Below are 19,412 nucleotides of genomic sequence, written 5' to 3'. Positions count from 1 at the left end.
AGTTTTTAAAAATTCAAACTATATCTCAGCTGTGGATCTGTACTTTTTTTTTAAATTAGTGCTGTGAGCCTCAAAAGCTAAAAAGTGATTTAAGCCTCTTGGGAACTTTGAGAACCCACTAGTTATCATCTCTCCTTCCAAGGCAGAAGAGGTAGTTTTTAATCTAATTACTCTTTTATGGGTGGATAGTTTTGTTTGATTAGATTTGGTTTGGGAGAAGAAGGAAGGAAAGAAAAAAGGAAGAATATGTTGAACAATTCCTATATGCCAAGTATAGCTAAATGCTAGGAATACAAATATAAGCAAAAAAGAAAGCTAATCCCTGCCCCTAAAGAGTTTACATTCTCATCTTGCAAAAGAGGGCTTAAAAGATGGAGGGGAGGCAGAAAGAAGAGGAGGAAGGAATCTAAGGTCAGGGCTTGGTTTTGAAGTCCACAAAGTCAAGAACAGGGATGGTAAGCAGTTGCTGGGTAAAGAGGTCGCTGTGTTGTTGTTGCTGCTGCTGCTGCTGCTGTTGTTGTTACTGTTGTTGTAAGGAGGCCCCAGGTACTGAAGGAAGTTCCAGGATAAGCTAGCAGTAGAGAAGTCAGGGTTTTAAAATACAAAAAATCAGAGAGAAAAAGAGAATGAAGGGAGGTAGGGCAAGTTGTCACCAGGACAACTTCCTCAAAGATGACTATACAAAGCTTTACTTCACTGGGTTCACATTTATCAGAGGAAGACTGAGAGCCTGTGGAAGCTATTTTTCACTAGCTCCACACAACTATTTCCACTCCCTTCCCAGATCTCTCTCCCCTAATTGTGTTCTTCATTTGTTGTTAGCTAACTGAAGTATCTATTAGAGCCCTAGGATGATGTTACTTAGGAGTGATATATAGCTTTTTCAGAAAGCCCATGCCTATCTCCTAATTTTGCAATCCTTTTTCTGGCTCTCAAATCAAGAAATAGAAAGAGAGTCCAGCTTCACACCCTCTCCCAAAAAAAAAGGTAGAGAAAGAAATAAAATTCTCTCACATATATGTAACCCTAGGGAAGACCTATAGTGGTAAACAGTATTTTTAAAAATTGTTTTGTTTTTCCTTTTGCTATTTCTTTGTATTTGCACCTATACCTTGGGCAATATAATAAAGAAGGGCCTAGTCATCAGAAGATGGTACTTTGTGAGATCAAAGGAAAGGGGAAAAGACCTATTTGTACAAAAATATTTAGAACAGTTCTTTTTGTGGTGGCAAGGATTAGAAATCGAGGGGATGCCCATCAATTGGGGAATGATTAAACAAGTTATAGTATATGGTTGTGATGGAATACTCTTGTGCCAGAAGAAATGAAGAGCAGGATGGTTTCAGAAAAAACCTGGGAACCCCTTGGCCTCTGTTCTCTGAGCCCAGAGGAGGAAGCCTCACCCAGAAACTCATCATGTCTATTTTCAAGATCCAGGCAAGAGAGATCTTTGACTCTCATGGAAACCCCACTGTTGAAGTTGATCTCTACACTGAAAAAGGTCTCTTCTGAGCTGCTATGCCCAGTGGTGCTTATCCATGAAGCCCTGGAGCTCCGAGACCCGATACAACGGGAAAGGTGTCTCAACAGCAGTTAAGCATATCAATAAAACTATTGCCCTGACCCTGGTTAGCAAGAAACTGAACATTATGGAGCAGAAGATTGATAAATTGATGATAGAGATGGACGGCACTGAGAATAAATCTAAATTCGGTGCAAATGCCATATTGGGAGTATCTCTGGCTATTTGTAAGGCTGGAGCTGCTGAGAAAGGTGTCTCCCTATTCCACCATATTGCTGATCTTGCAGACAAGGATGACTTTTCCAGCCTTCAATGTGATCAACGGTGGCTCCAATGCTGATAACAAGCTGGCAATGCAAGAGCTCATGATCCTTCCTGTTGGAGCAGCAAACTTTAAAAAGGCCATTACAGCTAAGGTCTACCACAACCTAAAAAGCGTGATTAAGCAGAAATATGGACAGGACCCCACCAATGTAGGGGATGACGGTGGCTTTGCTCCTAACATCCTGGAGAATAAAGAAGCTCTGGAGCTGCTAAAGAAGGTCATTAGTAAGGCTGGCTATACTGATAAAGTTGTAATTGGCATGGATGTTGCTGCCTCAGAATTCTTCTGATCTGGGAAATATGGCCTGGACTTCAAGTATCCTGATGATTCCAGCAGATACATCTCCCCTTCTGAGCTTGGAGACATCTACAAGAGCTCCATCAAGGACTATCCAGTGGTGTCTATTAAAGATCCCTTTGACCGGGATGATTGGGAAGCTTGGAAGATTTTACTGCTACTACAAGTGATAGGGGGTGATCTCACAGTGACCAATCCCAAAAGCATTCAAGAGGCTGTGAGCGAGAAAGCCTGCAACTGCCTCCCACTCAAAGTGAACCAGATTGGCTCTGTGATTGAATCTTTCCAGGAGTGCAAGCTGGCCCAGTCCAATAGGTGGGGAGTAATGGTTTCCCATCATTCTGGGGATACCAAAGATACCTTCATTGCAGACCTGGTGGTGGGTTTCTTGTACGGGCAGATCAAGACTGGTGTCCTTGCTGATCTGAGCATCTGGCCAAGTATAACCAGCTTCTCAGAACTGAGGAAAAGCTGGGCCGAAGGCTAAATTTGCTGGAAGGAACTTCAGAAATCCTTGGGCCAAGTAAGCTCTGTGGCCAGGAAGCCTCAAAGCTCACAGGCGCCAGTCACCCCTGCATACGTCTATTCCTGTCCTAAAAATGGGCAGCACCAAGTACTAGACCAGTTTTGTTTTGGGGGTGGGGGCCTTGGATGCTTAACTTCCCTCTCCCTCCACCTTTCTGTGATGTTCTCACCACTTCATTAGAACTGTCTTACCAGAAACTACCTGACCATCTGGCACCCTGTCAGAAGACCCTTATCATCTTGTGACTGGGATAGAATGACCTGTTATCATCTCCCAAGCCCAGTGTTGATGTGTGGAGCCATGTGCTTGTGATGCAGCCCCAACAAGCCCACAGGCCAGATCTTTAGTGGCTTCTATGTGCAGGAAAAAAAGTATTCAGTGGGGGGAAAAAGCCTTATATGAACTTATATGAAGTGATACAAAGTGAAGACAGCAGAACCAGAACACTGTACACAGTAACAGCATTATTGTAAGGATGTTTAACTGTGAAAGACTCAGATAATCTGATCAAGATAGTGATCAAAGACAATTACAGAGGACCATGATGAAAAATGCTATCCACTTCCGAGAGAGAATTGATTAATTCTGAATGTAGACTGAAGCATAACTTTTTCTTTTTTTTCCTGTGTTTTCTTTCACAAGGTAGTTAATATGGAAATGTTTTATATAACTTTACATATATAATCAATATCAAATTGTTTACCTTCTCAAGGAGAGGGCTGCGGTTGGGGAAAGAAAATTTGAAACTCAAATTTTATTTTTTTTAATTTTTTTTAAGGCAATTGGGGGTAAGTGACTTGCCCAGGGTCACACAGCTAGTACGTGACAAGTGTTTGGTCTGAGGCCACATTTGAACTCAGGTCCTCCTGACTTCAGGGCTGGTGCTCTATCCACTGTACCACCTAGTCAAATTTTAAAAAAATGAATGTTAAAAATTTTTACATGTAATTGGGAAATTTTAATGAAATAAAAATATGTTTAAAATGATACTTAGCTTATGAAAGCCTTGTCAGTACTCAGTTTTATTTTTTTTAATTTCATAACAATACTGAAGGAAAATACTTTTGATGGTTACACAGTCTGGATAAGAGATTAGATTTCAGACCTAATTTCTCAAATGAGAATGCCTACCCTCATCCCCTAAACTTCACCACTTAGAATCTCTCATCTACCCTCACATCATATTTTTTTCTTATACATATATTATATTCTTTTTTTCATTACATTTATGTGTATATGTCATCCCTTCTTCTGGATTGTAAATTCTCTGACAACAAAGACTGTGCTTTTCACCTTGGTAAACCCCAGAAAGCACAGTAGGAACTAAACAAACATCTTGTTTGTATGAATAAATAAAAGTATGAATGAATGAAATGTCCTTTGCCTATCTAAATCTTACCTGAGGCCCACCTCAAATTTTGCCCCCCTTCATGGTACATTCCCTGATTTCCTCAGCTGGTAATTATTTCTCCCAAATGTTTCAGCATATTTTGTGCATTTGTCTTATGCATTTACAATATTTTCATTTGTATTATAGTTACTTGTGCACATCTCAGCCTTGATAGACTGCAGGCTCCTTGAGGGATCCTATCTAATTTATCTTTGCATTAAGCAGCTAGATGGCCCAGTAGATAGAGTTCTGGACTTGGAACCAGGAAGGACTGAGTTCAAATCCCCTGTTAGACATTTCCTTAACCATATAATCTCAGTTAAGTCACTTGATCTATCTCAGCCTCAGTTTTCCATCCATAAAATAAGGATAATAATAACATCTACATTATAAAGTAGCTGTGAGGATAAATATGAAATTTTATATATATATATACACACATATGCATATGTGCAAACCTAAAGCACTGTATAAGTGCTATGTATTATTATAATTCTATCATTTAGCACTGTGCTAGATGCCTAATAACAACTGAAAAATGAACTAGTTGCAAAGGAATACAATTCAGAGATTATCCTTTAAAAAGGGATGTGCCAAAGAAAGCTATAACTCCTTTTATTCTTCAGCTGCTGAGATGGTAGACATGGGGGAAAGGATAAGAGAAGAAGTTAAAGAGTACCCCAGTCCAACCCATGACTCAGAGAGTCTCCATTACTAAATTCAAGGGAAACAGTCAGTGACCCATTTACATGCTTGACCCCACATCTATGATATTTACACTTTATACTAATCGACCCAAAATGCTGTCTCTGATAAGTAGAATTACCATTCTCATTGGCAATCCAAAATAGTTAATAGCTTCACCTGGGTTTTGTTCTTCTCTGAAATCATTCCCAAACAAAAAAGGAAGTAAGCATCCAAGGTAACTGAGGGTTACCTTGGGTTCTCAGCCATTTAGGAATTGTTTTGAACTATGTTCATTACATCTAGTAGTCCCTTCTGACCCAGAAGGCAAATGAAATAAATGACCCACTGGCTTTGCTCCCGTCTTTCCCCTTGCCCAACATGCCCTCTGCCGTTTTGTCCACTTACCTAAATTCTATGCATCCGTCAGAGTACAGCTTAAGCACCACCTCTCTCTACTCGAAACTATAATAATTTCCTTCCCTTTCACACCAATAGACTCCTTGGAATTCAGTGTCTCTACTACTCATTTGGTACTTATCATTATTGTGTGGCCTAATATTATTACCTAACTTTTCATAGGCATTATGTTTTATCATCTGAACTACTCTTTGAACTTCTTAGGGGAGAAAGTGTGCCAGCTGATACTCATATTTACATATTATATTAACCCATCCATAATGCTGTATCCCCCTACAGAGCTTACGTTGGTGCCTTCCACACAGAAAGTACTCAATAAATCTTGGTTAATTAACTACCCAGCCTAGCTCCTGGTCCTGAAGATGCTATTGACGGATACAACTTGCCTTGTTTCTTCTTTCCAGCTTTCTGATTCCTCCCTCCCCCCATCTCTTGATCATCAACTAAGTTCCTGTTTATGTCACTTTATGTAGATGGTATGATGACCAAAGAACTTAATACATCATGCAGAAGGTGCAAGGGTTCACTATCACCTTCCTTTGATACCCCACTAAGCCAACAAGACAAAAGGCAAAAATTGCAAACATCACTGGGTTAAAATAAATCTGTTATCAGGTTATCCAAATTTAAAACTTCAAATTTCTCCCTTCCCAAGCATGACACCAAAAAACAAACTGGAATTTAGGTGTATTTTTTTTCACAAGCTCATGCCAAATTATAGACAAAACAGATGTTATCAAAATTAAGATATGGAGCTATTTTAGCCCCAGTACCATTTTGGAGAGGCAACCACAAAAGTTGAAAAACTATTCCCAGTTACCATTGAATAATGAAAATAGCCAGCATTTATATCAATCTTTAAGATTTACAAAGCATTGTGTCTGATTTGATGCTCACAATAACCCTGCAAGGTAAGTGTTATTATTATCCTTATTTTACAGGTAAGCTGATTGCACAACATCTGAGGCAGGATTCAAATTCCAAGTCCAGGGCTCCATCTACCTAACCACCTAGCTGAAGAAATGAGTTTTCCAATGACATAGTGAGCAGGGGAACTAAATGCTCTCTAAAAAAAATTAAGCCCCTGGGCCTACCAACCTCAGGATGAACTGACAAGTAGCTTTAGCTAAAAGAATTTCTCCTAATGCAAAGTCTAGGTAACGTAGAGAGTTTGAATTCCATTCCCACAACTGATTAACTGAGCAATCCACTCTCTCTAAGACTCAGTTTCCTCATCTATAAAATTAGAGTGTAGGAATAGATAACCTCTGAATTTTTATTATATGCCTAAACCTTTTGACTAAGATATTGTCTTAACAGCTTTATAATACAGAAAAGCACTGCCTTGGAGGCAGTCAGATCAATTTGCTTTACCCAAGGGCTTAGCTGAAAACAACACATCAAATCCCAAAGGCTGTGTGCTAGACTCTGCAAGGTCAAGCCATAGAATATCATTTAACATGAGTTGGAGGGATAGAAAGGAGTAGAGTGAATATATGTTAAAGAAGGGAGGGGGAAAGTCAATTAAGACATTCTGCCTTTTCCCTTCTTCTATTCTCCATCCCCTAAGCTCAAACTTGAGGTGCTATGCATATCTAGATTAGCTTTGCCTGCCTGAATTTGGATTTAACAAGTAAATTACCAGTCCAAATAAGTCAAAGCCTGTTTGCTTGCTTTTTTTTCACAACTTAACTCTTAATATTTATATCTCTCATATTTTTCACATGACACAAAATACAATTAATTAAAAGGGAGCTTTCAGTCATTGAGTTTTGATATTTCTTTGAAAATGTTCCAGAGAAGGAAAAGATTCTGCAATAGATCTGCACCAAATCTCCACCACCCCCTCACCTTGGCTAGCTGATTTGAGATATCACCAGGAACTACAGGCAGCTCACTGAAGCCTCAATTTACCTAAAAGAATTATTGTCCCTTTTCTGGCCACCAGGGGAAGACCGCACACAAAATCTGCTGGACTGTGGATTCAGGTGTACCTCCCTCTGCCTCCCCACCCCCATCAGTTTCAAATCCCTTAGTTCTGGGATGGCCCCACCTCCCACTGCAGTGTCATCTGAGACACTTGGGATAAATGCAAAAGGAAAACTTCTGGGTGACTCATTCATGAGTCTAATCTGCAGAAAACAGAAAAGATTAAAGCAAGAAGAGTCAGAGAATCTAGTAGGTGGAAGAAAAGTTTATTTTAAAAAAATGGGAAAGAAGAGTTTACTGATCACTGTTCTTCACTGAAACCCACTCAATCATGGATGATCTCACTACCTATTTAAGAGTTTCCCCCCTCCTCCCTTCCTGATTTCATATAAACACAGAACACTGAAAGGCAGGGTCAAGTAGTGGATAAAGAATGGACCTGGGAGTCAGGAAGACCTTAAGCGTAGGTCCAGGCCCTGACACACACTGGCTGTGTGACCTTGGGTAAGTCATTCAAACTCTGATGCCAAGATGCATTTTAGTTGTGCAAAAATTTGTACATAAATTGGATTCTATGCTAGATTAAATTTCTCTCCAAATATAGTGAAAACCCAATGTAAATCTTTCAGTGTGCAAAAGAGTTAAAAATCTGCAGTTTTAGGCTGCACATCTTCACATAGCACTGTCTAAAATGAATCATAGCATCGATTCACCAATTATCCAAGCTGGAAAGGACCTTAGAAATAATGTAACCCAAAACCTTATTTTACAGATCAGGAAACTGAGGTATGAATAGGAGGACTGACTCACCTGGTGATACAGAGCCATTAAGAAGCAGAGCGGGGACTAAAACCCTGGTTTTTTTCTCAGTGTGCCACAGTGTTGCATCCCAGTCACTCTAAATTATGGTTGTTCTAGTTTAATACGCAAATCAGGGAGCCACCGATTGAAACAAGGTAATAATTGGTGACTGGCTTTTGATTCTGGTTCTGAAATCCACTGAATATATAATTCAGTAAAAAAATAATTTGTGGGGTAGTAAATTTTTCCTTCTTTGTTTGCACAGCTAATAGTCAGCTATGCCCTGAGGTCTAGATAGCCAAATCCCTCTACTCATTCTGAAAAAAGATCACTATTCAATAATCTTCCCAGCTAAGTTATCATTCTTCACTGACAAAATTAATTTGTGACATCACTCAAATACTCAGGTTTGAAAGACTTTGCTTTCTCATCTTTTCTTTCTCTTTGCATTTATTCAGAAAATATAAATTTGTAACCATAGAATCCTAAGTCAAAAATTTAATTAAATGCTGGGAAGCTTTAAGTAGGTAAAATAAGACTAAAATGAGCCAATAATGCTTTGAGTTGCTTTTTTACAGTTAAAAAGTCACAAAAGGTAAACAACTAACAAATATGTAAGACTGAGTGCCATTCCCCAAAAGATTAGTGATAAAAGGATATGAACAAACACCTCTCAGAAGAAATGCAAACTATTAACAAGCATATGAAGAAGTGCTCCAAATCACTAAGAACACAAATCAAAACAACCCTGAAGTTTCATCTCTCACCCAGCAAATTCACAAAGATGACAAGAGATGGGAATAACCAATGTACAGACTTCAGAAATATAGGCACATTAATATGCTGTCAGTGGATCTATGAATTGGTCCAACTATTTCAGAAAGCAATTTCGAATTAAAATAAGTAGAACCAGGAAAACAATTGCTATAAAACTACAAAAATGTAAATGGAAAGAACAACAAAACAAATGAAACTGAACATAGAGAAGTTATAATAACCAAACTTGGCCCCAGAGAAGAAATATGAGAAGACATCTCCTCCTCTACTTTTTTCCAGAAGTGGGGCACCAGTTGTTACATGTCTTCCCCATTAGACTGTCAGTTCCTTGAGAGCAGGGACAAGCATTTTTACCTTTCTTCATACCCTCAGCATTTAGCACAGAGCCTGGCACATAGTAGGAGCTTAATAAATGTTTATTGATTGACAACTAAACACAATATATAAAATTAAACTTTTTTTATATTGGTTAGTTTTGTGGAACATTTTATTCTTGATTATAAGGATTAATTTGAGAAGGGTAGGGGGAAAGACAAACTGTAAAATGTAGGTAATATAAAAACAGCAGATACCAATAAAAATTATTTAAAAAATTTTAAGTTACAAAAAAGGGCACTAGCCTAATGGATGAATAAAGAGAACCAGGACACACTGTGGCCAAGTAGTACTGGGTCTGAGTCTTTTTATAGCATGTATTAGGGCCACCTCTGTCTACACCAACCTCTGTCTTTCTAGGTCACTGCCTAGTTACATCATCCCAAAGGAATCCCTTAAATCTCAAAGCAGCACCAATTTGCAAAAATTACTAAAATACTTGACTCATAACTGAACTACTGTCATGACCTCCTAACCACTTAGGCTGTCTCCCTTAACTTTCTCACTTTCTCCCCTAATTCCACCTTGAACCTAGGGTAGCATTTCTGAAGACCCCAGACGTGAAAAAGGTACTCCTCGTGCTAAAAAATAAATGCTGCTTATAAACCCTAAAATATAGATCCATTAGAAACTTTATACAGGGAATGTAGTCCTAAAACTTTCTGGGGCTTAACATCAAACTGCTTTGCCACTTTAACCTTTAACATAAATTGGAAACCTGAAATACTATGAGCACCTTCCTTATTTCATTAAGGTCTGAAATATCAAAAAATACGTACAGAAGCTGCCACAGAATATGAGCTACTGAATATCTATTAGATCCACCTATCAATGTACCAATAACACCAAATGAGCCACTCGTTGCATCCGGGACAAGGAATACAGAGTCAGAAGCACCAAAGTGCTTCACAGCTAGAAACTTCAAGGGAGGGGCATACGTACAATAGAAATATCATTAGTGCTGGCATGAAAGCAACCCAACTCTCAAGAGATATGAGAGTCCAGTTCTGATTTAGGCTTTAAAGCCACTATAATTTGTAGAAGAATGATGACATTTCTGGTCTTGTCCTTTTTTTTTTTATCATATTTGTAACTTAGGGTTTCCCTTTGTTAATTACTTCCCTACTTATCCTGTACATAGCTTGCTTTGCATATATTTGTATGTTGTGTCGCCTATTAGACTGTAAGCTCCTTGAGGGCAGGGACTGTCTTTTGCCTCTTTTTGTAACCTCAGTGTTTAGCATGGTGCCTGGCATATAGTAGGTGCTTAATAAAAGTTTATTGTGATTATTGGCAGATTTGGGATGGGAAATTAGGGGTCATCTGATTCCAAATCCAGTATTTTTTACCTTGTTATACTGCTACTTGAATAAGACTTATATAAAAGTGTTAAAGGCAGATGAGTAGTGTGGTTTTCCTCCAGAGACAATGTCCCCAGAGAAATAGCCCCAGGATAAGTATCATTTGGGGAGACAAAGTTGCAGGGTGATCCCAGCACCACTAGATGCCTTTATAACAGGAGTTCTTAAACCTGGAGTCCATGAATTTGTTTCTTTAAATATTTTGATAAATGAATTTCAGCATTATTGGTTTCTTTTGTAATCTTATATATTTGTTTTACATATTTAAAAACATTAATCTGAGAAAGAGTCCTTAGGCTTCACCAGACTTCCAAAGGAATCCATGACACTAAGAAAAACAAGAACCCTTGATCTAAACCCTAAACACCACAACAGGTGGGACTCATGGCATGGGAGGTACACCACAGCAGGCTCTAGTTACATTCAGCTCCAAGATAGGCTAGGAAATTGCACAATTCACACACCCTTCCCCTTCTCCCACTACAGAGCCTCATTTACTGACATAAACCTAAGATGAAAAGACCCCATTCCAGCCAGCTTTTTTCTGAAGGGAGGAAGGATACCTCCGCGGAATTTCTCCCTCTCAGTCATTTGTTCCACTTTCTTGACTGAGTTTATAACAAAGCCACCACTAGGGAGCCTCAGTCGTACACACAAGAGTCTGAGTGAGGTCAGAAGTAGTAAGGTTCCTGTCATATAATTAATCCTGAATAGTACTTTGGACTGGAAATCTGGAAAATTGGATAATATTCCTAGCACTGCTGTGAAACTCCTTAAGAACCCATATGCAGTCAGTCACTTTCCTTCTTAATGTACTTTCCTCTGCCACAGAATGAAACTATAGTCAAACTGTTCCCAGCTTACATATGCTACAACCAACCCTTCCTCCCAGGCCTGGTGACCATTGGGCCCTCTCCCTTCCCTCCCATCAGCTATCACTTCTCCCTATAGTTCTTGACTCCTAAAACTGCCAGCCCCACCTTGCCCCACTTCTCAGTTGTTTCAGGACTGGTCCTGGGTGTAGTCTGAGGCGGCAGGATTAGAGTGGCAAGGGAGGAGAAGAGACAACAGCAGAGGAAGGTAAACTCCCAGCAAGTCCCATTCCCATCCCTCTCCACCCCCCCCCTTCAGTTCAGTATCCCTTCTCCTCACCAGCAGCCTCAGGCTTTTCCTGTCTAACCTCACAGCCCTCAGCCCCTTCCAAGAAGGGAAAACAGTACAGAGTCTTTGCTATTCCTTTGCAATGTAACTGAAACATTATTTCACACGATTAGTACCCAGTTGAAACTTTCCCTACAGGGTTGAAGTAGAGAAAAACCATGGAGGAGGGGGAAAAAGAGGCTGCCATGGAAGAGTCTTTAAATTGTCTGTTTCTCACAATTACCAGAGAGAAAAACAAACCAAAGAAAAATCACTTTAAAAAAATACCTACAAAGAGCTGTGTGCTTGCTTGCCTGGGGACAAGGGACAAGGAAAAACACTGTGAGACTGCACCCAGCTCCACAATGGGCTGTGTGCCTGCCTGCGGTTAAGTTACATTTCCAACAATGGCCAAGGAGAGGAGAAACCTTGGTTGAAAACAACAGATGGTAGCAATGGGAAGGGAAGCAGACAAGTCAATCCCTGAGGTCCAGGGAAGTAAATAAAGAGTTTGACTGGGCAGTCAACCCAAAATTTCAATGCATTTTTCACCAGCAAGAGGCCTCTCAGTGTAGCTCCTATCCATTCCCCTTCCTCTCACTTCCTGCTACAGTCTTCTCCTGGATCTGCACCTCCTGTCCTACCCTGACCATCCATTTCCTCTCTACCTCCCCAGTCCCTGTATTTGGCCTAGAACTGGGAGCATTCTGGTCCCACTGCCTGGTGTTAGGGAAGAGAGATGAAGGACAGAAGAGGCAGGTCCCCTTATAGCAATAGAAAAGTTATATTTTTGACATTCTAGGTTGTAACTCTGAATAAGCTTTTTGAAACATTAATATACATAATGGGTTGGGTTCCTTAGTACTTTTCATATCATACTACTTACCAAGACTTTTACTTTGTACTTCTGTCTAACCAAATTGAAGTTTCCCTATACCTAAGTGTGCAGCAGTCTTCAGGAAGTTCTATGGTTGACCTTCCCTTAGCCAACCTGATAATAAAGCTCTTAATTTAACTTGACCAAGGTCTCTGAATGACTGTTTGACTTTCCAGCTTGGAAGTACCTGCTAAAGTTTCCATTCCACTCATGATGCCTTCAGAAATCCAGGGTCACCACCACACACGATAAGGCATAACAATAAAACTTCACTAGAGTACACATTAGTTATGAATAACTGCGGGCTAACCTAGAACCTAACCACCATGGATAACATTATTTTATGTTTTGAGTTATTGCATACATGCATGTATTTGTTATATTTTTAAGTGTATCTACATATATACATGTGTGTATATGTACACATATGTACATACTCCCATGGAGGAGGGGCCAGCCATCCCCACTAACTGCCACAAGCTGGCCTACCTGAAGCAGCAAGCATCCTGGAGAAGAGACAGGAGGCACACGTGCCAGACAAGTCAAACCACCACCTGTTTTCAATCACCACCTCTCCTCAGACCTAGATGGAGACTGTCTACTACCTTTGAGTCCAAGAGCCCTAGGAGCAGCAGAGTCCTTCTCCCTTTTCCCTGTTCAGTGAAAATAACAGTAAAGATGATGCATTACCACGTGCTTTACCACACTAAAGGACCTATTGGGCCTTTCCATCTGCCTTGAAGCTGAAACTTCCTATGCATATTGTCTCCCTTTATTACAATGTGAGAGACTGACTACGTTTACTATTTGAATCCCCAGCATTTAGGACAGTGCTTTGCACAGAGTAAGTACTTGATAAGCACTGTTTCATTCATTCATTCATTCATAGATATATAGATATATACACACATACATACACACGTAGATATATCTATCTAGAGAAGAGCAAGAGAGAGACTGAGAGAGACAACCTCAGTCAGGAGGGTTAGGAGGGCCAGGGTTCAAATCTGACTTCTGACTCCTACTACCTGTGTGACTCTAAGCAAGTGACTTAAATACCCAATGACTTAGGTATCTCTCTAAATACCCTAAATTGCGGAACAGTTGCTGATTTGTACTGGTAGAGTTTCCTCACTAGAAACTCCCTATGCTGATTAAATCTGAGGTTAGGCAAAAATATATACCATCTATAGATGAGTGAACTATTATTTATTATGTGGTCTACAGCCATATGAATATCAGCGATCTCAAAAGTATAAAAAAAATTAAAAGGCTTTTGAAAAACAAGTAAAAACACTTTTCTTTTGCGGATATAGATGAAGCAGACCCATGGCCATAGGCCCCTGTCGGCTTCCCCGATAACGAGCCAGAACTCAGGACCCCAATCCTACAATTGATTCTGAGCTCAGCCTGGTGAGCTTTCATTCATCTTATCTTGCCTTAGGTCCATCACGCTACTTCCCATCAGCAGGCCAGTGCAACTCCCCTCGTTCTGCTCTAGAATTTCCAACTCTAGCTCTGAGAACAGCAATCAAATCAACACTACCATTCCTGGAAAGAACACATCAATTATTTGCCCTATTGCTCCAATTCTCTCTGATTCCCTCATCCAAAACACTCCTTCCTGGCCACCAGCTCCTATATGTGTCATCTTCCTCTATTAGAATGCAAGCTCTTGGGGCAGCGAGGTGACACAGTGGATAGAGCACTGGCCCTGAAGTCAGGAAGACCTGAGTTCAAATCCGACCTCAGACCGAACACTTACTAGCTGTGTGACCCTGGGCAAGTCACTTAATCCCAATTGCCTTAAAAAAAAAAAGAATGCAAGCTCTTTGATGATATTGATGATATATTCATGATAGGGACTGCATTGTTTGATTATATTCATATCACCAGTGCTTTCCTAGTACAGTGCCTTGCATAGAGTAAACACAATAATTTTTTTCATTCTTTTATTCATTCTAGATTATAAATTGTGAAGAATATGTAACGGCTAGTTTCTTTTTGTCTTTAACCAAGTTTCATTCATTCATTAATTCATTTAACAAATCCAGATGTGCTTACTAGTGTGCTAGGCTTTGTGAGGGCTCAAAGATGATATACACAGGAGTCCCATGTCCCTGACTTCAAGCAACTTACAGATTAGCTGGGACATAGGACATACACGTATGAAATGTGAACTTCTTCAGGATATGTTATTTTGAAACTATCTCTGCTATAAGCAGGGACAAGAACTGGACCTGTGATTTCAGTAGAATAGAGAACTGCCAGGTGAAAGGGTTCCCCCTTCCAAAGTAGGTTCATATCTTCTCTGAAACTTATAAACTTATAAAGTTGCTTAGAACCCTAAGAGGTTAACAAATATGGCTAGGGGCACACAGCCAGTATGCATGTCAAGAGGACAGAAGGGAACCAAGCTGGCTTTGATCCCAGGTCTCCCCAACCACCATACTGCCCTGCCCCTGGTAAAAATGTTCATATTAAATTGAATGCTACAAGTTTTTATACTGATGCTTTCATTCTCAATAAATTATCAATATCATGTGAAATTTTTTGATGCTGATTGACTTCCAATTCCTCCAATTAGTGCTAGTATTCTCCCTCCCCTTAGATCAGATCCATTTGTTTCTGTATAACCCTGTCTCTTCGTTATTAGAAAAAACCCTATTGGGCTTCTCCAAAATGAGGTAGTTTTGCCTGACTATTTATTTAGATCTCTCCTCTTACCCCACCCCGATCCCCCACTCCAAGGCAAACAGCAGGAGGCAATGAACTGGCTAATGCTAGACTGCCCACTAGAGTTCCTCCCCCAACCTCCATTGCACCATTCTGCCTTTAAAAAGGCCTGCCCTAACCCACTCTCATTTTGCATAGCAGAATATTTCCATCTCAAGAGTGGGTGGTATCATGCCTTCTAAATAAAAACTGTGCTTGCTTCCAATGACGGCTTTTTTTTTTTTGGCCTATGTATTCTTGGGTAATGAGATTCTTTATTTTAAAATAAATTTTTACTGATAGATTTTGTTTTTACATCTTCAATATTTCCAATTCTATCTCTACCCCTAGTTCCTTCCTGAGAGCCATCTTTTATAATAAAAAATTTAAAAATAGAAACAAGAGTTCAGTAAAACTAACCAGTATATCAAAAATGTATGATGTTATACACAATATCCCATACTCATTGTCCCCCATATCTACAAAGAGGTAAAGAGAAGTGTCTTCTCATATTTCTTCTTTGGAGTCAATTATAATTTCACAGCATTCAGTTTCAACTGTTTGTTGTTGTTTCTATTGCTAGAGCTCAGGACTTAGAGTCAGGAAAAGCTGGGTTTAAATCCAGCCTCAAACACTTATAAGCTGTGTGACCCTGGGCTAGTCCCTAAACTATCTGCCTCAGTTTGCTCATATGTAAAATGGGGATAATAATAGCATTTACCTCACACAGATGTTGTAAGGATTATATGACATAGTATTTGTAAAGGGTATAGCACAGTGCCTGGCACAGAGTAAGCGTTTAATAAATGCTTGTTTAAAAAAATTCATTTTCCTGGTCCTGCTTACTTCACATTTCATCCATTTATATGATTTTGCATGTTTCTTTGTATTCATTATATTCATCATTTCATAAGAGTATAGTAATATCTCATTACATACATGTATCCTAATTCATTTAGCCACTCTCAAACAATGGACATCAACTTTGTTTCCAGTTCTTTGCCATCACAAAAAACTGCTGCAATATATATTTTGGTATATATTGTCATTGACTTCCTTGGGGTTTATGCCTAGCCAGTGAATCTCTAGTCCATAGATATGGATATAGTAGTCAGTTTCTTTTTTTTCTTTTCTTCTTTTTTTTCAAGGCAATTGTGGTTAAGAGATTTGCCCAGGGTTATACAAGTAGTAAGTGTCAAGTGTCTGAGGCTGGATTTGGACTCAGATCCTCCTGATTCCAGGGCTGGTGCTCTATCCACTGCACCACCTCGCTTCCCCTCATCAATTTTTTTTAATTCCAAATTGCTTTCCAAAATAATTGGACCAATACACAGGTCCACCAATGATGCATTAGTGTGCCAGTCTTTCCTCAAAGATAAGCAGATTCTTGAGAAGGCTTGTTGTAGTCAGTAAGTGTTCTAACTCAGAAAGTTTCAAGCTAACCTGAACCCTAGCCAGTAACAAAGGAAGAGTAGGCAGCACAGTACTGTCAAATATAAGTCATTAAGTGAATAGGTATAAAGTGCTACAGTAACCTACAGAAAGCTGAGTGTATTAGCGAACTGAAAATGTGCATGCTAGATCAACTGTGCCCTTTACAGCAGTGAGTCCTAAGAAAAGAAACTTCTTTGTCTTTCAGGATCCTGGATGCACACTGTCTCTGTGTTGTTCACTTCTGCTCCTCCCCTACCATTTCCGTTCAGAAACCAAAGAAGGGGGAGGAGAGATTTTTTAAAAGAGGAAGGAAAGTTCCAGAACTTCTCGTCTTTTCTTATTATAGGTCATTGACATTTTTCAGAGAACAAGTTGCCCCAAAGTACAAACTCTCTGTGGTTAAGCAGATTGTTCAGTTTATTTAATGACTTCGGAAGGGGCTGCCCCCATCCAAAAATGAGCAGGTTTTTTTTTACTTAAGAAACACTTCCGCCAGAGGAAACAATGTCCTACCAGCATCTTTTATTTCTTCACATGCAACATATATGCAAAGTAATTTGTTACAACTAGGGCAGGGCACTCAAACTATTAAGACACAGGATACTGATTCCCTGAATGAAAAATTTGCTTACCGTATAAAAAAATGAAGCTACTGGGCACCTGGCCTTATACATATTCCACCCTCTACCAGGGTTGGTACTCCCGAATGATGCAGAAATTGTCTGTAAGATGGAGTTAAAATATGCTTGCTCCTTTTTTCCTCAAAACACTAGGAAAATCAAGGGAATGCCTGTAAATTCCCTGGAGATCCCTCTCTTGTACTATTTAAGGAAAAATGAATCCCAAACTTAATCCTTGACTCCATTTAAGTCTAGCCTTGGACTGAAAGCATTATGAAATCTTATTTGAATATTCTACTTTAGAGAATGGAGTATATAAACTTGAAATTGATGATCAGTGTGGAATTTAATTGTTAAGGTAAGGTGGGAGACCCAAAGTCAAAGACAACACCCAAGATCATGAACGACAACCTGCCCTTTAAATCCAAAAAGGGCATTCAGGACTTAGCCTCTGAAAAATAAAACTGTTTTAAACACACTGTTTTAACTGAAGAAAACATCTTTTAATAGTTGGAGCACTGATAAGGAACTGGGAATTAAAAACAATGATTCCCACAAAAGAATGAACATTCAAAGATAGCACAAAGCACCCAAGGTCATAACACAGCACGAGGAGAACATTAGAATTTGCTTCCTGGATCTTATTTCACATAATCTAAGTTCCTTTGAGAGTCCTCTACCTTAGCATCATGTCATTTTATTAAATGCCTTTTGATGTTTTAATTACAGCTTTCTGTCATTAGATATCATCACCACATTAGTCCACATAAAAGCTGACTCAATGGGTAAGAAAGAAGATAGAAACACAGAGGCAGTTAACTCCAGGCTCCCTCTACACATACTTTGTAATTCACTCTTATAGCCAAACACTCTACAGGCATAATCTCATTGGATACTTTAGAAAATTACAAAGAACATGCAAAGGATTACAAAGTATTTATTTACTCCAGTACATGCTGAACACATGGGCTCTCTACCTCATTCCTCCTCCTAGAATATAAGATTCCCCAGGACAGGGATTGTTGCTTTTTTTTTTTTCATCTTTGTATCTCCAGTAACCAATACAGTGTTTTGAACATAGTAGGCATTAAATAAATGCTACTGAAATTGAACAATCCTTTGAGGTCAGTGGTACAAATATTATTATCCCCACTTTACAGATGAGGAAGCTGGGCCTCAGAGAGGCAAATGAACTTACCCAAAGGCAGCTAGCTAGGTGACATAGTGGTTAGAGTGCCGGACCTGGAGTCAGGAAGACCTGAATTAAAATCTGACCTCAGATACTTACAAGCTGTGTGACCTTGGGTAAGTCACTTAACCTCTGCCTCCCTAGGCTTTCCCAACTATAAAATGTAGATTATAGTAGCACCTACCTTACAGGTTGTATGGATTATGTGAAATAATATTTGCAAAGTGCCTGGCACTTGATGCTATCTATAAAGCCAAGGACTTAATAAATGCTTATTCCATTCCAAAGTCTCATAGCTAGAAGGTCACAGAGCCAAGACTAAAATTCCAGTCCTCTAACACCAAATCAGTCAATCAACATCTTACTCCTCTACTGATTTTTGTAATCTTTAGGAAATCCCTTAACCTTTCCTATGCCAAGCAGATCAGTTAGATGAATAATTGAAAGTTTATCCACCCTACCATCAGCAGAACGGTAACAAACATTCCAAGTTGAAGAGTATTTGGCCCAGAGAAATACATATCAAAGCTTTTAACATGGTAGGTGACAAGGAGGGTAAAGGCAAGGTCATAGAGGAGGAAAGGAAGAAAACTTAACAGAAGTATACGCAGGTATATATTTTATATAAATATATATACATACACATATATATACATTTATATGTATATAATAGAAGTGCCTTTTTCTTCACCTCCATTTCAGAGCTAACACTCTTGTATAGGAAGGTGACCTCCGTAGTCAAATAAAAATGCTCTAAATCACTATCTATTAAAGAAATGAAAATTAAAACAATTCTGAGGCACCATCTCACACCTATCAGACTGGCTAATATTACAGAAAAGGAAAATGACAAATGTTGGGAGAGGAGGGGGAAAACTTGGGATATTAATACACTGTTGGTGAAGCTGTGAACTGATGCAACCATTCTGGAAAACAATTGGGAACTATGCCCAAAGGGCTACAAAACTGTGGGTACTCTTTCTAAGTCTATATTTCACAGAGATTAAAGAAAAGGGAAAAGGTTTGTATG

The 19,412-nt window shown here is 39.3% G+C and overlaps 1 protein-coding gene and 1 pseudogene across 1 annotated transcript in view; one reads left to right on the top strand and one right to left on the bottom strand.

Moving 5' to 3' along the window:
• Nucleotides 1–19,412, bottom strand: part of RAB31 (RAB31, member RAS oncogene family) — a 186,406-nt gene that overhangs the window by 110,115 nt on the left and 56,879 nt on the right. The gene's annotated exons all lie outside the window — the stretch shown is intronic.
• On the top strand, nt 1,417–2,671 carry LOC110207776 (alpha-enolase pseudogene; annotated as a pseudogene).

The sequence above is a fragment of the Phascolarctos cinereus genome, unplaced genomic scaffold, assembly GCF_003287225.1.
Source record: "Phascolarctos cinereus isolate Bilbo 61053 unplaced genomic scaffold, phaCin_HiC Scaffold_4;HRSCAF=312, whole genome shotgun sequence".
Lineage (NCBI taxonomy): Eukaryota > Metazoa > Chordata > Mammalia > Diprotodontia > Phascolarctidae > Phascolarctos > Phascolarctos cinereus.
Note: the sequence above shows the minus strand (reverse complement) of the source record. Positions and strands in the feature narration are given on the sequence as shown.